Raw genomic sequence first — 25,920 nt, forward strand, 5'->3', positions numbered from 1 at the left:
TGCAATTGCAGGGTCATAGGGAAGCTCTATTCTTAATTTCTTGAGGAATCTCCACACTGTTCTCCAAAGTGCACTAACTTGCATTCCCACCAACAGTGGAAGAGGGTTCCCCTTTCTCCACATCCTCTCCAACACACGTTGTTTCCTGTCTTGCTAATTTTGGCCATTCTAACTGGTGTCAGGTGGTATCTCAATGTGGTTTTAATTTGAATCTCCCTGATGGCTAGTGATGATGAACATTTTTTCATGTGTCTGATAGCCATTTGTATGTCTTCGTTGGAGAAGTGTCTGTTCATATCTTCTGCCCATTTTTGGATATGATTCTCTGTTTTGTGTGTGTTGACTTTGAGAAGTTCTTTATAGATCCTGGATATCAACCTTTTGTCTGTACTGTCATTTGCAAATATCTTCTCCCATTCCGTGGGTTGCCTTTTTGTTTTGTTGACTGTTTCGTTTGCTGTGCAGAAGCTTTTGATCTTGATGAAGTCCCAAAAGTTCATTTTTGCTTTTGTTTCCTCGGCCTTTGGAGACATATCTTGAAAGAAGTTGCTGTGGCTGATATCGAAGAGGTTACTGCCTATGTTCTCCTCTAGGATTCTGATAGATTCCTGTCTCACGTTGAGGTCTTTTATCCATTTTGAGTTTATCTTTGTGTACGGTGTAAGAGAATGGTCGAGTTTCATTCTTCTACATATCGCTGTCCAGTTTTCCCAGCACCATTTATTGAAGAGACTGTCTTTTTTCCATTGAATATTTTTTCCTGTTTTGTCGAAGATTATTTGACCATAGAGTTGAGGGTCCATATCTGGGCTCTCCACTCTGTTCCACTAGTCTGTGGGTCTGTTTTTATGCCAGTACCATGCTGTCTTGGTGATCACAGCTTTGTAGTAAAGCTTGAAATCGGGTAACGTGATGCCGCCAGTTTTGTTTTTGTTTTTCAACATTTCCTTAGCAATTCGGGGTCTCTTCTGATTCCATACAAATTTTAGGATGATTTGCTCCAGCTCTTTGAAAAATACCGGTGGAATTTTGATCGGAATGGCATTAAAAGTATAGATTGCTCTAGGCAGTATAGACATTTTAACAATGTTTATTCTTCCAATCCAAGAGCATGGAACGGTCTTCCATCTTTTTGTGTCTTCTTCAATTTCTTTCATGAGTGTTCTGTAGTTCCTCGAGTACAGGTCCTTTACCTCTTTGGTTAGGTTTATTCCCAGGTATCTTATGGTTCTTGGTGCTCTAGTAAATGGAATCGATTCTCTAATTTCCCTTTCTGTATTTTCATTGTTAGTGTATAAGAAAGCCACTGATTTCTGTACATTGACTTTGTATCCTGCCACGTTACTGAATTGCTGTATGAGTTCTAGTAGTTTGGGGGTGGAGTCTTTGGGTTTTCCATATAAAGAATCATGTCATCTGTGAAGAGAGAGAGTTTGGCTTCTTCCTTGCCAATTTGGATACCTTTTATTTCTCTTTGTTGTCTGATTGCCGTTGCTAGAACTTCTAATACCATGTTGAACAAGAGTGGTGAGAGTGGGCATCCTTGTGTTCCTGATCTCAACGGGAAGGCTGCAAGCTTTTTCCCATTGAGGATGATATTTGCTGTGGGTCTTTCATAGATAGATTTTATGAAGTTCAGGAATGTTCCCTCCATCCCTATACTTTGAAGCGTTTTCATCAGGAACGGATGCTGGATTTTGTCATATGCTTTTTCTGCATCAATTGAGAGGATATGGTCAACTAATCTTTGACAAAGCTGGAAAGAATATCTAATGGAAAAAAATCTCATCAACAAAAGGTGTTAGGAAAATTGGACATCCATGCAGAAGAATGAAATTGGACCATTTCCTAACACCATGCACAAAAATAGACTCAAAATGGGTACAAGGCATAAATGTGAGACAGGAATCCATCAAAATCCTTGAGGAAAACACAGGCAGCAACCTCTTAGATCTCAGCTGCAGCAACTTCTTCCTAGACACATCACCAAAGGCAAGGGAAGCAAGGGCAAAAATGAACCATTAAGACTTCATCAAGATAAAAAGCTTCTGCACAGCAAAGGAAACAGTCAACAAAACCAAAAGACAACCGACAGAATGGGAGAAGATATTTGCAAATGACATATCAGATAAAGGGCTAATATCCAAAATCTATAAAGAACTTATCAAACTCAACACCCAAAGAACAAATAAGCCAATCAAGAAATGGGTAGAAGACATGAACAGACATTTCTGGAAATAAGGCATCCAAATGGCCAACAGACACAACAGACATGAAAAAGTGCTCCACTTCACTTGGCATCAGGGAAATACAAATCAAAACCACACTGAGGTACCACCTCACACCATTTAGAATGGCTAAAATGAACAAGTCAGGAAACAACAGATGTTGGCAAGGATGCGGAGAAAGGGGAACCCTCCTACACTGTTGGGAATGCAAGCTGATGCAGCCACTCTAGAAAACAGTTGAGAAAAAAGAAAAACACACTCTAGAAAAATAGAGCTACCCTACAACCCAGTAATTGTACTACTAGGTATTTATCCAAAGGTTACAAACAGTGACTTGAAGGGGCACCTGCACTCCAATGTTTATAGCAGCAATGTCCATAGTAGCCAAACTATGGAAAGAGCCCAGATGTCCAACAACATATGAATGGATAAAGAAGATATATATGCAATGGAATATTATACAGCCCCAACAAATAAAGAAATCTTGCCATTTGCAAGAGCTACCCTATGACCCAGTAATTGCACTACTGGGTAATTACCCCAAAGATACAAATGTAGTGATCCGAAGAGGCACATGTACCCCAATGTTTATAACAGCAATGTCCACAATAGCCAAACTATGGAAAGAGCCCAGATGTCCATCGACATGAATGGATAATTAAGACATATACATAATGGAATATTACATAACCCAAAAAAGAAATGAAATCTTGCCATTTGCAATAACATGGATGGAACTAGAAGGTATTATGCTAAGCAAAATAAGTCAATCAGAGAAAGACAATAATCACATGATCTCATTGATACGTGGAATTTGGGAAATAAGACAGGATCACAGGGGAAGAGAGGAAAAAATGAAACAAGACAAACCAGAGAGGGAGACAAACCATAACAGACTCTTTATTTTTTTTTTCCTTTTCAGCATAACAGAATTCATTGTTTATGCACCACACCCAGTGAACCATGCAATACGTGCCCTCCATAATACCCACCAGCTGGCTCCCCCAACCTCCGACTCCCCACCCCTTCAAAACACTCAGATTGTTTTGCAGAGTCCATAGTCTCTCATGGTTCATCTCCCCTTCCAATTTCCCTCAACCCCCTTCTCCCCTCCATCTCTCTATGTCCTCCATGTTATTTAAAAACCATAATAGACTCTTAATCTCAGGAAACTGAGGGTTGCTGGAGCAGAAGGGGATGGGAGGGACAGAGTGGCTGGCTGGTAGACACTGGGGAGGGTATGTGTTTTCATGAGCACTGTGAACTGTTTCTGATGAAACACAGACTTGTAACCCTGAAATAAATAATACATTATATGTTAATAATAAAAATAAATTTCAAAAAAAGGTGAAGATATTGAAGCATAGAGAGGTTAAGTATTTGCTCAAAGTCACAGAGCTAGTAAATGAACACATATTGAGATCTAACTCCATAGTCAGAACTACCAACTTTTACATCCTTCCTCATGACGACTAATAATATCCAAACATACAAAGTGGTTCTGAATAATAAGAAAGTTTTTTCATGCATAAGTTAGGACTCTGAAATCCATAACATATGGGGCAATGTCTCTTCCAGCTCTAAACCAAACTAGAAGGTCCTAATGTTCTACAAGAATTTTGTATTCGTAAACCTAATTATAAGGAAAAAAAACACTAACTTGATAGTCCCCAAAATTATAAAGCAATACTTCAACCAGACAATCCACACTGCAATTCATTTCTATTCATATGTATAAAACAGTGAGATACCTTCTCTTTACCAGAACCAGGGTGTAATCTTTGTTTCATGTTGGGTATAAACAATATAAGAGAATAAAATAACGCAACCAATAAGATTTATTCAGAAAACTGACAGTCTCCCCTCATTATTGTTCCAACTTTCACATCTGAAACTCCAAATGTCCAATTAAGAGCTAAAAGTAAATACTGATCTTCTCTGTTCTCTACACATACTTAAAAGTCCACAGAATCCGACAGTGGGTTGAAGATTTTTGGTTTCTACTTCTAAAGAATGAGCCTGCTGAGAAGGTCAGTGTCAACAGCAACAACTCAGAGGCCATAATGCAGATTCAGAATTGCCAAGAACTAATCATCTTCAATGTGGATGAAACACGGCAGTTTAAGAAACCAGACCCTGGGGAAATCACTGTATTTCACTATAGCAGTTGCTTGAACTCCATGCCAAACAAAATACTAAAATAAAATGTTGTGATCCTGGGCTGATGCAAAATAACATAGGATGTAGCCCTTTCCAAGGCTGACACACAAGGGGCTCAAGAGCTAATGAGACTTGGCGCACTGCCACAGAAGTTTCCAAGACTGCAGTGCCTGATGGCCCCAGTGCAGAGAGGAGCTCAGGAGCACCAGGCTACTGCAAGTTCTATGAAATGCACCTATGCCCAGCAGTCCCTGTTGATCATCCAATGTATAAATCAATCCCACCTTGACTCACCCCAGAGCTGGACTCAGAACAGGAAAGAAATCTGGGAGCAAGTGCTGAGAGTCAAGAAGCAGGAGCCTGGCCACACATCTGTCCTTCACTGACCTATGAGCTCAGGGTTGTCTGCTTAAAGGGAATCAGCTCCTTGAAAAATTATAGTGTAAGGGTCTTTTTAAAAAGCTCTCCCATTTTGGGGCACCTGGGTGGCTCAGTGGGTTGGGCCTCTGCCTTCAGCTCGGGTCATGATCTCGGGGTCCTGGGATTGGGCCCCGCGTCAGGCTCTCTGCTCCGCAAGCAGGGAGCCTGCTTCTCCATCTCTCTCTGCCTGCCTCTCTGCCTACTACTGATCTCTCTCTGTCAAATAAATAAATGAAATCTTTAGGGCGCCTGGGTGGCTCTGTGGGTTAAGCCTCTGCCTTCGGCTCAGGTCATGATCTCAGAGTCCTGGGATAGAGGCCCGCATCAGGCTCTCTGCTCAGCAGGGAGCCTGCTTCCCCCCTCTCTCTGCCTGACTCTCAGCCTACTTGTGATCTCTCTGTCAAATAAATAAATAAATCTTAAAAATAAATAAATGAAATCTTTAAAAAAAAAAAACAAACTTTAAAAAGCTCTTCCATTTTAAGCCACAGAATTTCAGAGTTGTACAGTACCTTAAGTTGTCTCATCCATTATCTTTTTTTTTTTAATTTTATTTATTTATTTGACAGACAGAGCTCACAAGTAGGCAGAGAGGCAGACAGAGGGGAAGGGGGAAGCAGGCTCCCAGCTGAGCCGAGAGCCCGATGTGGGGCTCGATCCCAGGACCCCGAGATCATGACCCAAGCTGAAGGCAGAGGGTTAACCCTCTGAGCCACCCAGGCGCCCCACCATTATCTTTTTTTAAGATTTTATTTATTTATTTGTTTGACAGAGAGAGACAACAGAAGGGAACACAAGCAGGCAGAGAGGGAGAAGGAGAAGCAGGTTTCCCACTAAGCAAGGAGCCTGATGCGGGGCTCAATCATGACCAGAGCCAAAGGCTGATGCTCAACGACTGACCCACCCAAGCGCCCCTCATCCACTGTCTTAATAGACTTGGGAAGCCATTCTCACTTAACAAATGCGGAAAAGGAGGTACAGACATTTAGAGCCCAAAGACACTTCAAGAAATGGGCAGCACTAAAACTAGTACCTGTCCTGAGGCAAGACTGGGTGAGAGCCTCACACCAACCCATCTCTCTCTTTTTCTTTTTCTTTTCTTTTTTTTTTTTTTTAAAGATTTTATTTATTTGACAGAGAGAGAGTAGGCAGAGAGGCAGGCAGAGAGAGAGGAGGAAGCAGGCTCCCCGCTGAGCAGAGAGACTGATGCGGGGCTCGATCCCAGGACCCTGAGATCACCACCCCAGAAGAAGGCAGAGGCTCAACCCACTGAGCTACCCAGGTGCCCCCAACCTATCTCTCTCATGCAAAGGGGTCAGTTCCCTATACTCTTCCCACGGGGTCATTCCCAGGTCATCACTGGCTAAAAATTAGGTTTCTGCTCCTTGAGACAGCAAACACAAAGGAAGAGCAGTCTGGAGTGCTGGAGGTGAAGACAGAAATTCAGCTGGAATGTGTTGAGTCTGATATCTATAAGGCACCGAGGCAGAATGAGCAAAGGCAGCTGGATGTCTGGTCTGCTCTGAACCATTAGGGAAGGAAAATGCTAAAACCACTGGAAGGACTGTCTTCTTTTTTCCCACCTCTTCAGACAACAAAGCCAGAGAAAATACCACAGTTCACCAGAACTAAGTGTTAGGTCCCCCCAAAAATGGTTACCCCAATAATGGGTCCGTGATTAAAGGAGCGAGACTGATCAAAGCGAAGGTCAAGCAAAGCTTTATTTCGCACCAAGCATCAAGAATCAGACCAACCGTCAAACACAGGCCCATTCCAGAGGACGACCCCTCCCTGCTTTCCAGACTAACTTCTATAGAGCAAAGGCCATGTGGTTGGGTCTGGCCACACACAGGTGGCTAACTGAATTACAATTCACCCAGAGTAGCCATGGAAACTAGTCCATCATGTTGGTAGCTAGGAGACAGTATGCGCCCCCACTGATTGGATGTCTCCACCAGGCCTGACCCACCCTTGTATCTGGGCTTTGTTACCTGGAGCTGGTTTCTGGGACTTGTCCCCAAGTAAATCCCCTGGAGGAAGGGGAGCAGGGACAGTTTCTAAATAGGTCCTTACACTAAGATACCACTGATTCTAAAACCAATGACTAAAAAAGAAAAACTGCTCTCAAAATCTTACACAATACTAAAACAGCATGGATTACATGATGCATCCCAAATTCAGAGACACTGTAACATGAAAAAAAAAAGTAAGGTATTTAGATTGCAGTGAATACAGAGTAGACATCTGTTTCTGTAACTTCTTATTCCAAAATAATTTCAAGTTTATAGAAAAGTTGCAAAAACAGTACAAAGAATTCCCAAATACCCTTTACCCAGACAGCTTCACCAATTGTTTTCACTTTGCCTCATTTATCATGCTCATTGTATCATTCTGTTTCCCCACCCTTCTTCATTCTCTCAGATTGTTTCATACTTTGCTCCCTCCTATCTCTAAATATCTCAGTATGCACTTAGCAAACTCAAGGACACGTGACAACAGAATGATCAAACTCAGGAAATGTGGCACTGATATAATACTATTGTCTATGTAAAGGCCTACTTTATATTTTTATATTTTAGCCAGAGGCTTTCATTAAAGTTAAACAAAAACCTTATTTAACCCTTAAACTGTCCCTGCTCCCCTTCCCCCCAGGGGATTTACTTAAAACAAGTCCTGGAAACCAGCTCCAGGTAACAAAGCCCAGATACAATGGTGGGTCAGGCCTGGTGGAGACATCCTATCAGTGGGGGGATGCATACTGTCTCCCTAGCTACCAAGGAGTATGGGCCCCCGTCCTTTGGGAGCCTTTTGACACCAATCCTAACCAAGGTGTGAAAGGCTAATTCAAATGTCTACTAGGGTAAATTGTAATTCAACTGGTCACCTAGTATCACTGTGGAGTTTCCTGTGTGTGTTACAATCTCATTGGCCACCTGTGCATGGCCAAGCCCCACTGCATGGCCTTAAAAGCTAGTCTGGGAAACAGAGAAGGGTCGCCCTCTCTGTAAGAGGCGTGGCCCTGGCCGGTCAGTTTGATTCTTCCCCCCCCCCCCCCATTTTATTTATTTTTTTCAGCGTAACAGTATTCATTGTTTTTGCACAACACCCAGTGCTCCATGCAAAACGTGCCCTCCCTATTACCCACCACCTGTTCCCCCAAGCTCCCACCCCTGACCCTTCAAAACCCTCAGGTTGTTTTTCAGAGTCCATAGTCTCTTATGGTTCGCCTCCCCTCCCCAATGTCCATAGCCCCCTCCCCCTCTCCCAATCCCACCCCCCCCACGGTCAGTTTGATTCTTGATGCTTGGTGAGAAATAAAGCTTTGCTTGACCCTCGCTTTGTATCAGTCTCACTCTTTTAATCATGGACCCATTATAGGGGCATAACAGTCTATTTCACCACTCATTCAAATTTTGTCCATTGTCCTAATAATGTCCTTTATAGCTCTTCTGCCTCTTCCTGGCTCCATGCCAGGGTCCAGTAGTGTATTCAGGTGTCAGGTCCCTTTAGTCCTCTTTCAACTAGAATAGCTCCTCGTCTTTGTGTTTCTTGACCTTGAAATATTTGAAGTACAGAGGCCAGTTAGTTACTCTGTAGAACATCACACAAATAGGAGTTCGTCTGATGTCTCCACACATAGTCAGGTTACGGTGGGGATACCTCAGGGTGAGGTGGGTGAGGTTGTGTCCTTCTCCATACCTCTCGTCAAGGAAGCACAGTGATGTTTCTTTACAGGTGACCTTAACTTTGGTCACTTAGTTAGGATGGCATCCACAGCAGAGCAATTACCTTTTATAAGAATGTGAATTATGAGAATTTTAAAAAAGATTTTATTTACCTAGGGGCACCTGGGTGGCTCAGTCTGTTAAGCATCTGCCTTTGGCTCAGCTCATGATCTCAGGGTTCTGGGATCAAGCCCTGCATCGGGCTCTCTGCTGAGTGGGGAGTCTCCTTCTCCCTCTGCCCTTCCCCACTGCTTGTTCTCTCTCTCTCTCTCAAATGAATAAATAAAATCTTTAAGAGAAAAGATTTAAAAAAAATTTTTTTTAAGATTTTATTTATTAACTTAGAGCATGTACATGAGCAGGGATTGAGGGTAGACCAGGTCAGAGGGAGAGAATTTCAAGCAGACTCTGCTGAGCACAGAAGTCCAACTCAGTGTTTGATCCCAGGACCCTGAGATCATGACCTGAACCATAATTAAGAATCAGATGTTGGGCGCCTGGGTGGCTCGGTGGGTTAAAGCCTCTGCCTTCGGCTCAGGTCATGATCCCAGGGTCCTGGGATCGAGCCCCACATCAGGCTCTCTGCTCCACAGGGAGCCTGCTTCCTCCTCTCTCTCTGCCTGCCTCTCTGCCTACTTGTGATATGTCTGTCAAATAAATAAATAAAATCTTTAAGAAAAAAAAAAAGAATCAGATGTTCAACTGACTGAACCACCCAGGAGCCCTGAATTATGAGAATTTTCAGTAGTAAAATCTACAGACAACAAAGTCTTACTTTATGTGTACAATGTGAAATAAAAAAAATCAAAAGAGAATTTAAAATGTATCAAAAACTGGTTACTTTTAAGCATTTTGCCACAGAGCAGACCTGGCTAAGCTGGAGTTAGGCAGGACCCCTGCAAACATCCTATTTGAACTGGTTTTCTGAGGAGTACTTCTGGCAGTGAGAATAGGCCACTGTAGATCGTAGGGTTTAGAAATTGGGCATCTGTATTTCTGGTCAACTCAGGAGGCAAACTCGCTATTACTTCTCTTCGTTTAGGTCTTTGGGGAGCGGTGACCTTGCTGAAGTCAGACCACAAAGTCAGTCACCCGAACCCAGAGAGCTAACTGGCTGGGGTATAGTCAGCCCTTGGGAATTGGGTTTCCTTGGGGCAGAAGTCACTACCCTCCCTGTTATTAAAGGGATGATGAACTCTGTTTTTACCCCATCCACATGGGGACACACAATCCCTGTGTATGCAAGGAGGAGACTCATCTGTTCTGTAGTCTCTCCCTGGCTGGGGACCGGGTGGTACTGCCCACTCTTGCGCAGTTTTGTCCATGTTTATGAACACAGTCAAAAGTCTGGAGGCCACTTGGACTGGCAGTCCTAGCCCCTCCCTCCTCAGGCCACCTGAGGATAGCCAGGGCAGGTAAAGACATTCTGGATACCTGGAGCTTACCCTGGGGCAAGGCAACCTGCTGTCCAAATCTGACTGAGCAGACCACTCTGTTGAATTTTAAATAATGTATAACTGTTTAATAAAATTCCGGTGCCCTTAAACTAAGCCCCAAATCAGTGACTGTTTAATTACATTAGTTGATGTTGGTTCTTATGTTCATGGTCTGATGCCATCAGTGACCCTGAGGGAGAGCCCACAGGCCCCCCGTGTGAATGGCACTCCTAGGAGGTTGCCCTGGCAGAACCAGAGAGTGGCTGGTGGTGGCTACAGCCCCAAACCCAACATCAGACTCATCTTTTTAACGTTATTCCCTTGGGCACGGACACACATGATGCCTACTAGTGCAAAGCACAACTACTGCTTACATACGGAATTTGAGTTGCCGATTCCCTTACCTCTCACTCACTTCACACATCTAGACAGATTGTGAAAGTCACAGCTTTTTATCAGCATTAAAAACTCTTTCTTTTTCATGTACAGATATCATCTAGTCGCTGAGGCAATGACACATAGTTGGAAATCCCATGTGCTAGGAGGCAGAGAATCTGCAGAGAGCCTGTCCAGATCCTGGTACCATGGGATCTGAGCATAACCCCATCTTTGGGATGGGAACAAGAGCATGCCGTGGCTCAGCTCCTATGAGCACCACATGGAAGAATTTACCGAAAGCAGAGAACAGAGCCTGGTACACAGTGAGAGCATGCTTTAAAAACAGCCACCAAAAAATTTTTTAAGTTCAAAAAATTAAAAAAATAAGAACAAATCACCAAGAGACCAGGGCTCCATTTCTGACAACCAGCATAGCCAGCACACAAGCCATGCAGAGGGCCCAAGGGACACACTCTACCTGTGTGGTTAGCCACACAAGCCCTCCAGTGACCAGGTATCTAAAGCCTGCCCTCCCACAGGCCCCATGCACCCTGCCTCCATGGAGTAGCAGCAGGGAAGTGTGGAGTCTATCACAGACTGAGGTGGGATAGGCCCCCTTCTAGCTGGTGACTGGTTCAATGGCCCAGAAGCCAATGATGCACAGGTCACTGGGTGTGTTCCTCATTCTTTTTTTTTTTTTTTAAGATTTTATTTATTTGAGAGACAGAGAGCACAAGCAGGCAGAGAGGCAGGCAGAGAGAGAAGAGGAAGCAGGCTCCCTGGGGGGCAGAGAGCCCGATGTGGGACTCAATCCAAGGACCCTGGGATCATGGCCTGAGCCAAAGGCAGAGGTTTTAACCCACTGAGCCACCCAGGTCCCCCCCCCACCCCCCCGTTCCTCCTCATTCTTAAAGAGTCACAGAAGCCACTCTCCCTCTTCCTCCAAATGTGAGACAGCTACCACCAACATGACAATGTGCAAAAAGGGGCAGGCTGGGCCCCCAAATACTGGTTCATCTACTGGAAAAACCCATCCTGAAGTACTATACTTTCCTTCCAGACTTCCCTACCTGTTTAAACCAAGACTGAGTTGTGTTTTCCATCATCCTTAGCTAAAAATATCCCTACTGATGGACATCCACAAATGTAAAATTCTTAACTGAAAATTAAAAAAAGAAAAAAAAAACTAGACAATGTGAAGAATGATTTCCCTTCAGATCATTTTAACAAGAACAAATGATGTCCACTTTGACAAACTCCAACACACCAAAATTTTAACTTATTAAACAAAATAGATCCCAAAATAAAATAACTGGCTTATGAGCCTGTGTGACATCATAAAAAGATCTGCTGGTTTCCTCTCATGAAATACAAAATAAGTTGGGGCACCTGGGTTCGTCTGTTGGTTAAGCCTCTGCCTTCAGCTCAGGTCATGATCCCAAGGTCCTCGGATGTGCCCCGCATCAGGCTCTCTGCTCAGCAGGGAGCCTGCTTCTCCCTCTCCTCTCCCCTTGTACTCCCTCTCCTCTCTTCTCCCTCTCCTCTCCCCTTGTACTCCCTCTCACTATCTCTGTCTCTCTCTCTCAAATAAATAATAAATTCTCTGGGAAAAAAAAAATACAAACTAAGTCAATGCACAAAAGCTAACATATGCCAGCGTTTCTCAAACTTGAGTGCATTAGAATTACCTAGAGGGTGTTTGTTTTTTTTTTGTTTTTTTTTTTAAGATTTTATTTATTTATTTGACAGAGAGAAGATCACAAGTAGGCAGAGAGGCAGGCAGAGAGAGAGGAGGAAGCAGGCTCCCCGCGGAGCAGAGAGCCCGATGCGGGGCTCGATCCCAGGATCCCTGGGATCATGACCTGAGCCGAAGGCAGCGGCTTAATCCACTGAGCCACCCAGGCGCCCCGAGGGTGTTTGTTTATTTGAGGAACAAATGATTTCAACTCAAGGGGGACTATGTACCAGTCTTTGAGAAACAAGAAGCCATTACATCGTGAAGTTTAAGGAAGGATAATCCAGAGTTGAGAGAGACAGAGGAGTACAGGCAGTGCCAGCTACGTGCTCTAACTTTCATCAACACAGAACACCATCCAAAAAGATTCCTCCATTCTTTCTTTCTCCATCCTGCTTTCTGGGTTTACAGAAAGCAGCATTAAAAATCCTTTGGTGGGGGAACCTGGGTGGCTCAGTGGGTTAAGCCTCTGCCTTCAGATCAGGTCATGATCCCAGGGTTCTGAGATCAAGCCCTGCATTGGGCTCTCTGCTCAGCAGGGAGCCTGCTTCCCCATCTCTCTCTGCCTGCCTCTCTGCCTACTTGTGATCTCTGTCTGTCAAATAAATAAATAAAATCTTAAAAAAAAATCCTTTGTTAGAAAAAGTCTTACCAGGAGGCTCAAGGTTACCCTAAGGTTGGGGGGGAGGAAAGCCTTCTGCTCCCGCAGGCCTCCAAATAGCTCCAGGTAGAATCTGACCCAAAGTTTTGGCCTCCTTCTTGTGATTAACCAAATTTCTGGCCTTGAGCCTGAATTCTTAATTTGTACTTGAAGCCAAGGACTTAGCTATGCCCAAATCTTAGGTCTAGTTACAGTCACTGCTATTCAGCCTTTTACAGAATGACCACGGAAAGGATAGCAAATTGGCCGTGGCCCTGGAGCTGCCCTTCCAGGTCAGAAGGCACCATTCTCTCCAGTCAGGATCCATACCATGCCCCGACTGCCCCTCTGAAACTTCCAGCTCTAGGTGTGAGACCAGGACATGGTGTTTCTGCCTCCTTATTCTTGTCTTTTCTTGAGCCACGCAAGGAGAGAGAGATCTAGCAGTCACCTGTTCCTGCTAAAATCCAGAGGTAAGTGTCCACAGCAGAAAGAATATGGTCAGAGGGGTCTCTCAAATCTCAAACACCGCATGTGCCATCTTCCCCCAAAACAGAGTCCCCACCAACCAGCACTAAAAGTCTCCTACCATAAAAGGCAGAATCTGAATACGCTGAATACTTAGAACTTTGCAACTCTTCTGTTACTCTATTTTCTCCCACGGAATGTTCCTAAGGACTAAGGACCAGAACAAAGGACACATTAACACTAAGGGATTTCCAGCATGCTGTTAGCAAATGACTGTCAGCTCACCATCTCGGAGCAGCCCTGTAAACAACAACGTATAGAGATAAATAATAGTTAGAGGAAAGTTTTCCATCAAAGATTATATAAAGTCCTCAACTGAAAAAAAAAAAGTCCATACCCTAACTTTTCCTCTATAAAATGTTCTGTTCCTAATTTGATGGTGTTAAATGTTATCTCAAGTTCTGGTTCTTCAGAGAAGGCTTGCTATTTCCTCATCCTGCAAAAATGATTATCCTCTATTTTTTTTTAAAGATTTTATTTATTTATTTGGCAGAGAGGGATCACAAGTAGGCAGAGAGGCAGGCAGAGAGAGAGGGGGGAAGGAGGCTCCCTGCCAAGCTGAGAGCCCGATGCAAGGCTCGATCCCAGGACCCTGAGATCATGACCTGAGCTGAAGGCAGAGGCTTAACCCACTGAGCCCCCCAGGCACCCCGATTATCCTCTATTTTTTATTGAATCTGAACTACATACAAACACACAAGACCCTTTTTTTTGCCAGTATAGACTAGTTCAAACTGTAATAGTTTAAGCCACTAACAGATGTTGTATAAATGAAACAGAAAAGGGACGGCATGATGGTACACTACTTATCTAACTGCCTCAGCACTTTTCTTTTACTATACAGACTTCTGCACACAGTTCATAAAACTGTGAGGCTGCTCAGTGTTCTGTTTAACAGACCAGTTTTAAGTACCTTTTTTTGTTGTTGTTGTTTTTTAATGTATCCTAAGTCCAAGATGGAAAACCTGGAAATCCCACTGAAGGCCTCTAAGAAAAATTCAAGGACAGCCATAATCCCTCCCTCCTACTGACAGTGCTGGTGGTGAAGTCTTAAGCATCATCTGACCTTCTCCAAGCCATCCAGCTCCACAGTTCTTGCCCTGGACACCCGTCCCCCTCCACTGTTGGACGGCTTGGCCTAAGACTCCAGAGCACGATTTATTAGTGTGAAACACCCAAAAAGACTGGACAGACTCCTACACGGGATTTGCGACTGAGCCCACCAATGGGGGAAAAGGGATGACACTGCTGAACAACACATAAAACTAGCAACAGACTTTAGAGTCCCTGAGAGTGGCATGGTATGTCAAACAATTTTCCCAAGGGCAACCTCGTGATGCAACCAAAGGAAGCAGGTACATCCGAAAAAGTTTCTACACGGAGGGATGAAATCTTAACATGTTGTGGATTAAGTCGCCTGCTCAGAGGAACCGGGCCTCTAGCTCTGCAGGTGAAGGGGGCGGCTGAGGGACTGGACATCTGGGTGACCCTGGCAGCCATGCGTCCGCAGAGGAAAGTCAGCGGCCTCGGCTCAAGCTCTGAGCTCTGCCATTTAACCTCCGCGTCATCAGCGAGGATCACAGCCCTCGCCCCGTCCCGACCGCACGCCAGGAGCTCGCAGCCCCCTTCAACACCGGGGCCGGAAAGCGGCAAACTGCTTGCGAGGATCGCGCACACTGCAGGAACGGCGGCGACTGCAGAACCTGGTTTTCAAAGGTTTGGTGGAGCTGCTAGATTCCCGCGGGACTCGTTCTTTTAAATTGACCTCCCGCCCCCGCGCTCCCCTCCCGGCCTTCCGGGGTGACGCGAAAAAGGCGGCCAACACGTCAGACTGACGGAACCTGGAGTCCCGTACCCGGAGGCTAAGGGAGGGCACAGATACCGTGCAGGGGCCGGCCCCGGGAGCCGAGCGAGAGCTGGTGTTGTCACGGGGTACGCCCCACGATCCTGTCGCGCCCACAGTCGCAGGGCCCCGGACGCCCTCATCCCCACCTGCCGACTACCCAGGGCGCAGCCCCAGAGACCGCCCGCCTTCCTCTTCCGCTGCCCTCACCAAGGGCGCGCTCCCAGGCCCCTCGCACGTGCAGCGGAGGGGCGGGCCCCGCAGCCCCGCCCCAGCCCCGCTCACCTGGGCAGGGGGCGCCTCCGGTCTCCCCCGCGCGCGGGGCACAGGGGCGCAAGCCGACGGCGCTAGCGCGCGCGGGGAACCCACGGCTCGTCTCGCTGGCGGCTCTTTGTGTCTGGAGGCCCAGACGCCGCGCTCCGGCAGCCTCCAGGCCCCGCCTCCTAGTCCTCCAGGCGCCCGGCGCCGCTGGCCCAACCCCAGACGGCTCGCCGGGTGGGCGGGGCGTGCGGGCGCCGGGCCTGCGGGGGCGTGAGGGCAGGGCAGCAGCGAGCCCGGGCGCGGAGTCTCCCGGGCTGGTCCTGGGAATTCAGCGGTGCGTCCTTAATGGAGTTTGGCGGTTCGCAGCGCTTACTCCAGCATCATTTTCTGCGAACAACCCGAGGGCGCAAGCCAGGTAGTAATACCCCAAATTCGCAGTTGAAGGAACCGGAAGACGCAAAACTTATGGTTCCTGTCTTCCCACCATATATCAAATCAAGTATTTACTGAGCACCTACTAGTGGCAGGTGTAGTCCCAGGGACCGAGAATGGAGCAGTAATAATGCGGGGACGGTTGGCCAAATAAGATAAGATCCTTGCCCCTCGTGGAGTTTACATACCAGAAGACAATTTAAAAGCTTAAATGAATACGCAAAAATGCTAGATAGTTATAAATGCCAAAAAGACGCAAAATAAGAGAGGAGCTTAAGGAGTGCAGGAGGTTGGGCCAGGGAAGGTCAGAAAAAGGGTGAAATTTTAAGTGAAGGCCAGAATGGAGGGAGGGAGGCAGGCAGCAGTCCGGGAGAACAGTTGGCCAGGCCTTACTGGATGCCCAATGAGTTTCTTTGTGGCCAGGAAGAGTGGCAGGGTGAATTGTGTGGTGTGTGAAGCCAGAAAGAAGTGAAAGATGGGCGGAGAGGTACGTAGGGCCTTGCTGCCCTCTTGTTAAGGATTTTTTTCGACTCTGAGAGTGTTTAGTAGAGGGAACTTGTGGTCAGAGTTAAAGTTACTCCCGTCACTGGGTGAGGGCAGGTGGGGAGAGAGTGAGCAAAGGTTGAAGTACGGAGACTGTTAAGAAGTGATGGTAGTGGGGCACCTGGGTGGCTCAGTGGGTTAAGCCTCTGCCTTCAGCTCAGGTCATGATCTCAGGGTCCTGGGATCGAGCCCCGCATTGGGCTCTCTGCTCAGCAGGGAACCTGCTTCCTCCTCTCTCTCTGCCTGCCTCTCTGCCTACTTGTGATCTCTCTCTGTCAAATAAAGAAATAAAATTAAAAAAAAAAAAAAAGAAGTGATGGTAGTGGGGCACCTGGGTGGCTCAGTAGTTAAGCGGCTGCCTTCGGCTCAGGTCATGATCCCAGAGTCCTGGGATCCAACCTTGCATGGGGGGCTCGCTGCTCAGTGGAAAGCCTGCTTATCCCCTCCCACTCCCCCTGCTTGTGTTCCCTCTCTGGCTGTCAAATAAATAAATAAAAATCTTTAAAGAATAAGAAGAAAGAGAAGGAGAAGGAGAGGAAGAGCAAGAGGAAGAGGAAGAGGTAGGAGAAGAAGAATAAGAATAAGAAGTAGTAGTAGTGGTAGTGGTAGTGGTAGTGGTAGTAGTAGTAGTAGTAGTAGTAGTAGTAGTAGTGGTGGTGGCAGTAATTGACTGAGAGATGGATGTGGCTTGGACCAGGGTGGAAGGGGTGAGGAGTGGTTATATAAAAGATATTTGGGGTCTGGCAGACAGGACGTTCCTCCAACTGGAGGTGGTTTGTGAGAGAGAAAATGGGGGACTCCGGGGTTTGGGTGCAAGCAACCACAGTTACTCATTTTATGCTGGGTTCCTTCCATGCACAACCTTATTTTAATCCTCACAACAATCCCAGGCCATAGTTGTAAAATTGTCCTTTTACAGAGGTGGGAAATGATGGTTAAGTGGTTAAATAACGTACTGGGATCCATAGAGCTCCCAGGTGCCAAAATCTGTCCCCAGAACTTGCACGTGGCTCTGGCTGGCCCCTGGGGCTGATCAGAGACCTTGGGCTACATGGCCCTTACCCCTCCCCCCCCCAGTGCCTCCACTGTCTTTCCAGTCATCAAATTAAGAGGCTTGTCTTCATTCCTTACCTTCTAGGCTTCAGGGCATGGGCCAGTTACACTGTGGGTCCCTGGCAGGGCCGTCCTGCCTATCCTGTGGCTTCCCCGACTATTCCTTCTCACTGCTCCCTTGTGGTCCTCCTTTTCTCTTCCCTGGATATTTTCGTTCACAAGGGTCCTAAACTTGGCTCCCTGCTGTCTGCCAGTCTCTGGGTGCCTTCCTCGTCCCCTGTCTTAAGTTACCAACCTTGTGCTGATTGCATAGTATTCCTCGGTATTTCTAGTCTGCCCTCACTCTGGTCCTCACTCTCTTTCTCTCTCTCTCTCTTTAAAATATTCTTCTAGTGGCACCTGTGTGGCTCAGTGGGTTAAGCCTCTGCCTTCAGCTTGGGTCATGATCTTGGGGTCCTGGGATTGAGCCCTGCAACGGGCTTTCTGCTCAGCTGGGAGCCTGCCTCCCCAGCCTCTCTGCTTGCTTGTGATCTCTCTCCCTCTCTGTCAAATAAATAAATAAAATCTTTAAAAATAAATAAATAAATAAATAAATAAATATTCTTCTAGTGATTTTCTTTCTCCCTCTTTTTTTAAAAGATTTTATTTATTTATTTGACAGACAGAGATCACAAGTAGGCAGAGAGGCTGAGGGAGAGGAGGAAGCAGGCTCCCCACTGAGCAGAGAGCCTGATGTGGGGCTTGATCCCAGGACCCTGAGATCATGACCTGAGCCAAAGGCAGAGGCTTAACCTAATGTGCCACCCAGGTGCCCCTCTTTCTCTTTTTTTAAAGACTTTATTTATTTATTTGACAGGGCAGGAAGAGGGGGAGAGCATGATCTGGGCAGAGAGGCAGAGGGAGAAGCAGACTCCCTGCCCAGCAGCGAGCCCAAAGTGGGGCTTGATTCAGGAATCCTGTGATCATGACTTGAACTGAGGGCAGATGCCTAACAAACTGAGCCACCCAGGCACCCAACTCTTTTTCTCTTTTTTTTTTTTTTAAATTTTTCTTTCTTTCTTTCTTTTTTTTTTTTTTAAAGATTTTATTTATTTATTTGACAGAGAGATCACAAGTAGGCAGAGAGGCAGGCAGAGAGAGAGGAGGAAGCAGGCTCCCTGCGGAGCAGAGAGCCCGATGCGGGACTCGATCACAGGACCCTGAGATCATGACCTGAGCCGAAGGCAGCGGCTTAATCCACCGAGCCATCCAGGCGCCCCCAACTCTTTTTCTCTTAAAGCCCCAAACATCCAACTGCCAACTGTATATTCCACTTCCATGTTTGACAAGCAGTTCAAATTCAACCAGTCAAGTTTCAAATTGAAATACTTATTTTTTCCCCTAAAATGTGCTTCTTCTTGTGGATTCCCCATTTGATGAAAGTCACAGCCCTTCTCTCTCCTCCTCACGTTGACTCAGTTGCTGAGTCCTGTAGTTTTCTATGTGTTCTCTCTCTCCCTCTTCACTCCCTCCTCATCCGGGCCACACCTTCCTGGGTCCGGCCCTCCAGATGCCTCCTGAGGATTGTGAAAGCACTAAAGTCCACTGTCTGTACTTACGCTTGTCACCTCTGTATAGCGGCCAGATGTGCTTTCTAAAACATACAACTGTGTTGTCCCTATTCTGCCTAAGGCCCTTCAAGGCCTTCAGCTGAAATTGTTTGTCAGGTCCTTCCTTCTGAACCTTGCCCTGCCAATTTTCCAGCCCTCCCACCGCTAGTCTATTCTCATCTAGACTTCAGGCCAGTGGGGCCTTCTCAGTTCTCTGAAAATGAAACAGACCTTGGGCTATCTTTTTTCCAAGGCTTTGCACCCCACTGGTTACCTCTCAGTCAGCTTCAGCACTCAACACAGAAACTCTCTCAGCATGTGTTTGCTCCCTTTTTTCTCCTCCCAGAATACTCATGTTCATTTCTATACAATCTCTGTCACTCTTTACTTTATTACTCTCTTTACTAATTTGCTCTTCTGCTAGTTTTTGAGCTCCTATGGACAAGGGCTATCTTTTGTCTTTGCCCCCATGCCTAGAATCCAGCAAGTGTTGTTTGTGATGGCTAAAGGATAGAGTGGGCTATGCTGGACCTGGACCATATCCTTCTTTAACCTTGTTAATGATGCTTCTCCAGCCCTTAGCTCCATCCTTTAATCCCTGATACGGAACAGGAAGTCTTACCAGCATGACAATACATCAGAATGCTGAACTGAGCTGCACTGTGATCTAGCATGAAGGAGGTGTAGGTGTATATATTTTGTAGGGAATCTACTTTAAAGGATGTTGTGAGGACCTGGAGAAATGTGACTGGAGGGGAGGAGGCAGGATAAAAGCTAGGTTCTGGGGGAACAGGGTACAAAAAGGAGGAGGGAGGGGGAACAAAGGAGAAGTGAAAATTACAACTACCTACTAGTGACAAACTCCACACAGAGTGAAAGGCAACCAGAGGAGACTAGTGAGTGATGCTCACACCATGCTCTAGGCTCTGGGGGTTTTCATACCTGCTCTGAGTGAGGCTGGAGCCATTCTGATGTGCCTGGGACCCCTCCCAACCAGTGTGTGGGCACAGTGGCAGGCCACACCAAGCTGAAGTAGACTAGCTGGGGGATGCATAGCCAAGATCCTGACCAATTCCTTTATGATGCTAAGTTCCAAAGGGTGTCTACAGCAATAGCAATAAAAAGTCTTTATTCAGAATCACTATGTAACCAGGTAAACATTCTATAACCCTAAGGAGACAAAAAGTGAATAACTGCGATCAACTAGCAGTCTTCAACTCAATTCTATAAAAATGTTTAGGTCTCTCCATATTCTCAGACCACAGTGTTTTAAAACTGGAACTCAACCACAAGGAAAAGTTTGGAAGGAATTCAAACACCTGGAAGCTAAAGACCACCTTGCTTAAGAATGTTTGGATCAACCAGGAAATCAAAGAAGAACTTTAACAATTCATGGAAACCAATGAGAATGAAGACACATTGGTCCAAAACCTATGGGATACAGCAAAGGTGGTCCTAAGGGGAAAATACATAGCCATCCAAGCCTCCCTCAAAACAATCGAAACATCCAGAATACACCAGCTTTATTTACACCTTAGAGAACTGGAGAATCAACAAGAAATTAAGCCTACCCCCCACACAAGAAAGGAAATAATCAAGATTAGGGCAGAGATCAATGAGATAGAAACTAGAGATACAGTAGAACACATCACCGAAACTAGAAGCTGGCTTTTTCAAAGAATCAATAAGATCGATAAACCACTGGCCAAACAAATCCAAAAGGAAAGAGAGAGGACCCAAATTAATAAAATTATGAACAAAGAGGGAGAGATCACAACTTACACCAAGGAAATAGAAACAATCATCAGAAATTATTATCAACAGTTATATGCCAATAAGTTAAATAACCTAGAAGAAATAGATGCATTTCTGGAAACCTATAAACTTCCAAGACCGAATCAGGACGAAATTGGCAACCCAAACAGACCAATATCTAGAAACGAGATTGAAACAGTGATCAAAAACCTCCCAAAAAACAAGACCCCAGGACCTGACGGATTCTCTTGGGAATTCTACCAAACATTCAAAGAAGAAATACTACCTATTCTCCTGAAGCTGTTTCAAAAAAATGAAGCAGAAGGAAAACTTTCAAGACTCTTTTTATGAAGCCAGCATTACCCTGATCCCCAAACCAGGCAAAGACCCCACCAAAAAGGAGAATTTCAGACCAATACCCCTGATGAACCTGGATGCCAAGATTCTCAACAAGATCTAGCTAATAGGATCCAACAGTACATTGAAAAGATTATCCACCATGGGAGTTCCTGGGTGGCTCAGTTGATTAAGCAACTGCCTTCTACTCAGGTCATGATCCTGGAGTCTGGGATCGTGTCCCACATCTGGCTCTCTGTTCACCAGAGAGTCTGTTTCTCCCACTGACCTCTCTCCTCTCATGCTCTCTCTCTCTCTCTCATTCTCTCTCTCTCTCTCAAATAAATAAATAAAATCTTTAAAAAAAAAAAAGATTATCCACCATGACCAGGTGGGATTTATTCATGGGATGCAGGAGTGGTTTAACATTTGAAAATCAATCAGTGTGATAGAACAAATCAATAAGAGAAGACAGAAGAACCACATGGTCCTCTCAATTGATGCAGAAAAAGCATTTGACAAGATACAGCATCCATTCCTGATTAAAACTCCTCAAAGCATAAGGATAGAGGGACCATTCCTCAACTTCATAAAATCTATCAATGAACAACCCACAGTGAATATCATTCTCAATGGGGAAAAGCTGACAGCCTTCTCTTTGAGATCAGAACACGAGAAGGATGCCCACTCTCACCACTCTTGTTCAACGTAGTATTAGAAGTCCTAGCAACAGCAATCAGACAACAAAGAGAAATAAAAGGTATCCGAATTGGCAAGGAAGAAGTCAAACTCTCTCTTTGCAGATGACATGATACTTTATATGGAAAACCCAAAAGACTCCACCCCCAAACTACTGGAACTCATACAGCAATTCAGTAATCTGTCAGGATACAAAGTCAATGTACAGAAGCCAATGGCTTTCTTATACACTAACAATGAAAACACAGAAAGGGAAATTAGAGAATCGATTCCATTTACTATAGCACGAAGAACCATAAGGTACCTGGGAATAAACCTCACCAAAGAGGTAAAGGATCTGTACTCAAGGAACTACAAAACATTCATGAAAGAAATTGAAGAAGACACAAAAAGATGGAAGACCATTCCATGCTCATGGATCAGAAGAATAAGCATTGCTAAAATGTCTCTACTGCCTAGAGCAGTCTACACTTTCAATGCCATTCCGATCAAAATTCCACCAGCATTTTTCAAAGTGCTAGAGGAAACAAGCCTAAAATTTGTATGGAACCAGAAGAGACCTGAATTGCTAAGGAAATGTTGAAAAAGAAGTTATACCCATCATTTGCTAGTTGATTAAGGCAGGGTTACTTTCCTTACCTAGAGCAAAGGAGAATCTTGGAGCCATGTCAGGTAACTTGTGCAGAGAAGACAAGCACTGACTGGCTAATCCAAGCCTTCCTTCTCTGGAGAGCCCAGCACAGAAATTTAGTTAAGTTTTTGATTGGCTGACATGGGATTTACCATCAGTGATCCTGCCTTGGGTCTAATCTGCTTACTTTAACAGTTCTCCCCTTTTGATCAGACTCCAAGATTACTGAGAGTTGTGATCAAATGTTAAGGCTAGAGCACTACTCCTAGTCACTGCTTTTGTCATCTGTCTTGGTCTTTGGGTAGTATCCACAGGACAACAGTTGGCCTCATAGTCTTATAGATGACCATTTTCTTCATATTCCTTTTGGAGTTCCAATCTCAGTGAGACTACCCATCAGATCTTTATATATATTCAAGATATTTGAGAGAACATAGACATATATTCAAGATCTGAATGTTCTACACAAACAATGAATCATGGAACACTACCTCAAAACTAATGATGTACTGTATGGTGACTAACATAACATAATAATTTTTTAAAATCATAAAGATGTTCATAGTTTAAAAATTGTCAATAATTAGGAAAGGGGTGGTCAGAGATGAGAAGAGAAATGGAAAGAAATGTTCTGGATACAACATCTTGGAGGGATTGGTCTACCTTGTGATGTCAGCTGCTTCTCTTCCTGATCAATTTTATTTTGAGGTATCCAACATTAGTACAAGACCAAATGTCAAAAGGTCCCTGGGAGGCTGTTGGTTAGGCATCTGGCTTCAGCTCAAGTCATGATCCCAGGGTCTTGGCCCCACACTGTGTTCCTGGCTCAGTGAGGAGATTACTTCTCCCTCTCCCTCTCCCCTGTTCATGTGCGTGCTCTCTCTCTCTCTTTCTGTGAAATAAATAAAATCTTTTTTTTTTTTAGATTTTACTTATTTATTTTACAGAGAGAGAGAGAGAGAAATCAAGAGAACAAAAGCAGGGGGAGCTGCAGAGGCAGAGAGAGAAGCAGAGCCCCCCCCCCCCCCCCCCCCCCCGCTGAGCAGGGAGCCCATTGCAGGACTTGATCCCAAGACCCTGAGATCATGACCAAAGCCAAAAACAGATGCTCAACCAATTGAGCCACCCAGACCCCCCCCAAAATACAGTTTAAAAAACAAACAAACAAATACCGAGTGTACTCTTCTTTAAGTATGAAATATGCACCAGAGATTTAACACCTTATATGATCTGGTAGCAGTATTAGTGCTCAAAAGTACTTGGTAGGATCTTTCTCATGAGCCTCTTTGAAGAGGAAGCACTTTTGCAAAGGCATCAGAGTAAAACAACTGTCTGTAAATGACAAAGGACTTAAAAATGGCCATGGTTAAAGATCTGATGAGACTTTATTATAATGTAATTGATAAGGGCATTTAGTTATTTCTGTGACACACAACATATTCAGATGATAATTGGAATATGACTAATAACATTATACCAAAACATATCCAATTTCTGGGAATTTCATACAATTTCTAGAACACTTATATTAATAACATGTACCCATACAAATATAACATAAGAAGGTTTAACATCATTTCTTATTTGACAATTCTTCTCACGTCATTTAATATATCAAATAAACCTAGTTACTTTAACATGTTACCAGGTTGGAAACAAATCCTTTGAGATTTTCCATGGGCTCTCTGGGACATCTCAAATTAGTTAGAGGTCAAAAAGATGACACTTAGAATTTAATTTGGGATAATTGTCAATAATGTCAAAATCTTTAAAAATTTGATTAAATAGGATCACAGAACATTATGAAATAGTAGCTAATTACCTATTTAACCAAAGTAATAATAGAAGATTTTTAAAAGCAAATACAGAAGGTTACATCGTTGTGAACTAAACTTGACTCTTTTAATTTTGAGAGGACTTAGTTCTCCCAAATAATCAAAGAACCAGTAAAGACAAATGAAGCACAGGAAATTTTGATAAAACACAAAATCTTTGCTTTCTAAGTAGATTACCCAAAAGGTAAGGTAAACTTTTTATAATCTCTTAGGGAGAGAAGACCAATAGTCCAAGAACACTTTGTCCTTTTAACAAACAGAAAACAAAATAAATTTTTTTTCTCATGGGAAGGGGCAGGGGGAGAAGGAGAGATAGAAACGTAAGCAGGACCAGTACTGTAGGGCTCATTCTCATGACCCTGAGATAATGACCTGAGCCAAAATCAAGAGTCAGATGTTAAACTGACTGAGCCACCCAGGTGCCCCGAGAAAACCAAATTCTAATTTTGCACCCATGTACTTTTGATATTTAAAACTCATTATTTAATAACTTGAATAAATTCATTCCAATCTTAGCCAGTTTGACTCACATAAAATGATTTTCCTAAGATTCATTTTCCACAAACCACCTATAGCTTTCTTATATTCACTTAGGCTGTGTCCTATATTTTGCTCTTCCTAATTCTGAAACAACAAGTCATTTTACTTTAAGACAAAATGATTTTTTCCTTAACAAAAATACATTCTCAAATCTCATACCTTTTTTTTTTTCTAAGTAATCTGTACACCCAATTTGGGGCTCAAACTCACAATCCCAAAATCAAGAGTCGCTTGCTTCACCAACTGAGCCCACCAGGTGTCCCCATACTTCTTCTCTCCCAAATAAGCTTTCTAATTTTTTTTTTTAAGCCTTCTAATTTCTTTACCTCCTTCTCATATATTTGTTTCCTTTAACACTTATCATTTCTAATTAGTTTTTATTACATATATTGATTAGAATTTGTAATACTTAAGTCCTTAATTTCTAGTGAAAACTAAGACATAAGCAATTGTGCGTTGTCTGTTACACTAGCATTCTGTGGATTGACAATTTTATGAATACATTTTATGATTTCTGGAAGTATATTCTTCTACACAGTGAGTTTTAAATGTGGGACAAAAAATATTTACTAATAGACCCAAATACCTTCAGTTCCTCTGTAATAAGAAGCCAAAAGTGAATAATGTTCAGTAATTAAAGTTTCGAATTTTATCTTATTTGGAAATGATCTAGATACTCAATGAATATCTATCATTTGACCTAGCTCCATAAAACTTTAAGATTTTATGTTACCAAAAAGATTTTGTAAACTATTTTAAGTAGACATTCTATAAAGTGTAATTATTGTTCAAAAGTTTATAAACTTGTTTTTTAAGATTTTGTTTATGTATGTATGTATGTATGTATTTGAGAGAGAAAGAGAGAGTGAGGGAAAGGGGCAGAGAAAGAGGGAGAAAAAGAGCCCTCAAGCAGACTCTCCACTGAGCATGAAGCCTTACAAGGGCTCTATCCTACAACTCTGAGATCATGACCCAAGCTGAGTCAATCAGGTGCCCTGAAAAGTTTATAAACTTTTATGTGATTTACAACTATGTAATTTACTTGTTCTTAACAACTGTGTTTAGATGTCATTAAAGTCTCATGAAACATTAAACAGCCAACCATCACATTGTTATCTTTCTTGCTGACAAATTCTTTAAAAGATAACATGAG

General features: G+C 44.0%; 1 protein-coding gene across 8 annotated transcripts in view; it reads right to left on the reverse strand.

Annotated features, from left to right (window-relative positions):
- Positions 1-15,520, reverse strand: part of NINL (ninein like) — a 147,725-nt gene extending 132,205 nt beyond the window's left edge. For all 8 annotated transcript variants that reach the window (XM_045979352.1, XM_045979356.1, XM_045979354.1 and 5 more), the window contains exon 1: positions 15,379-15,520. The gene's annotated coding sequence lies outside the window, so the exon portion shown is untranslated. The remainder of the gene's footprint in view (positions 1-15,378) is intronic.
- Positions 15,521-25,920: the final 10,400 nt, after the last annotated feature.

The sequence above is a fragment of the Meles meles genome, chromosome 15 (assembly GCF_922984935.1).
Source record: "Meles meles chromosome 15, mMelMel3.1 paternal haplotype, whole genome shotgun sequence".
In the NCBI taxonomy this organism is placed as follows: domain Eukaryota; kingdom Metazoa; phylum Chordata; class Mammalia; order Carnivora; family Mustelidae; genus Meles; species Meles meles.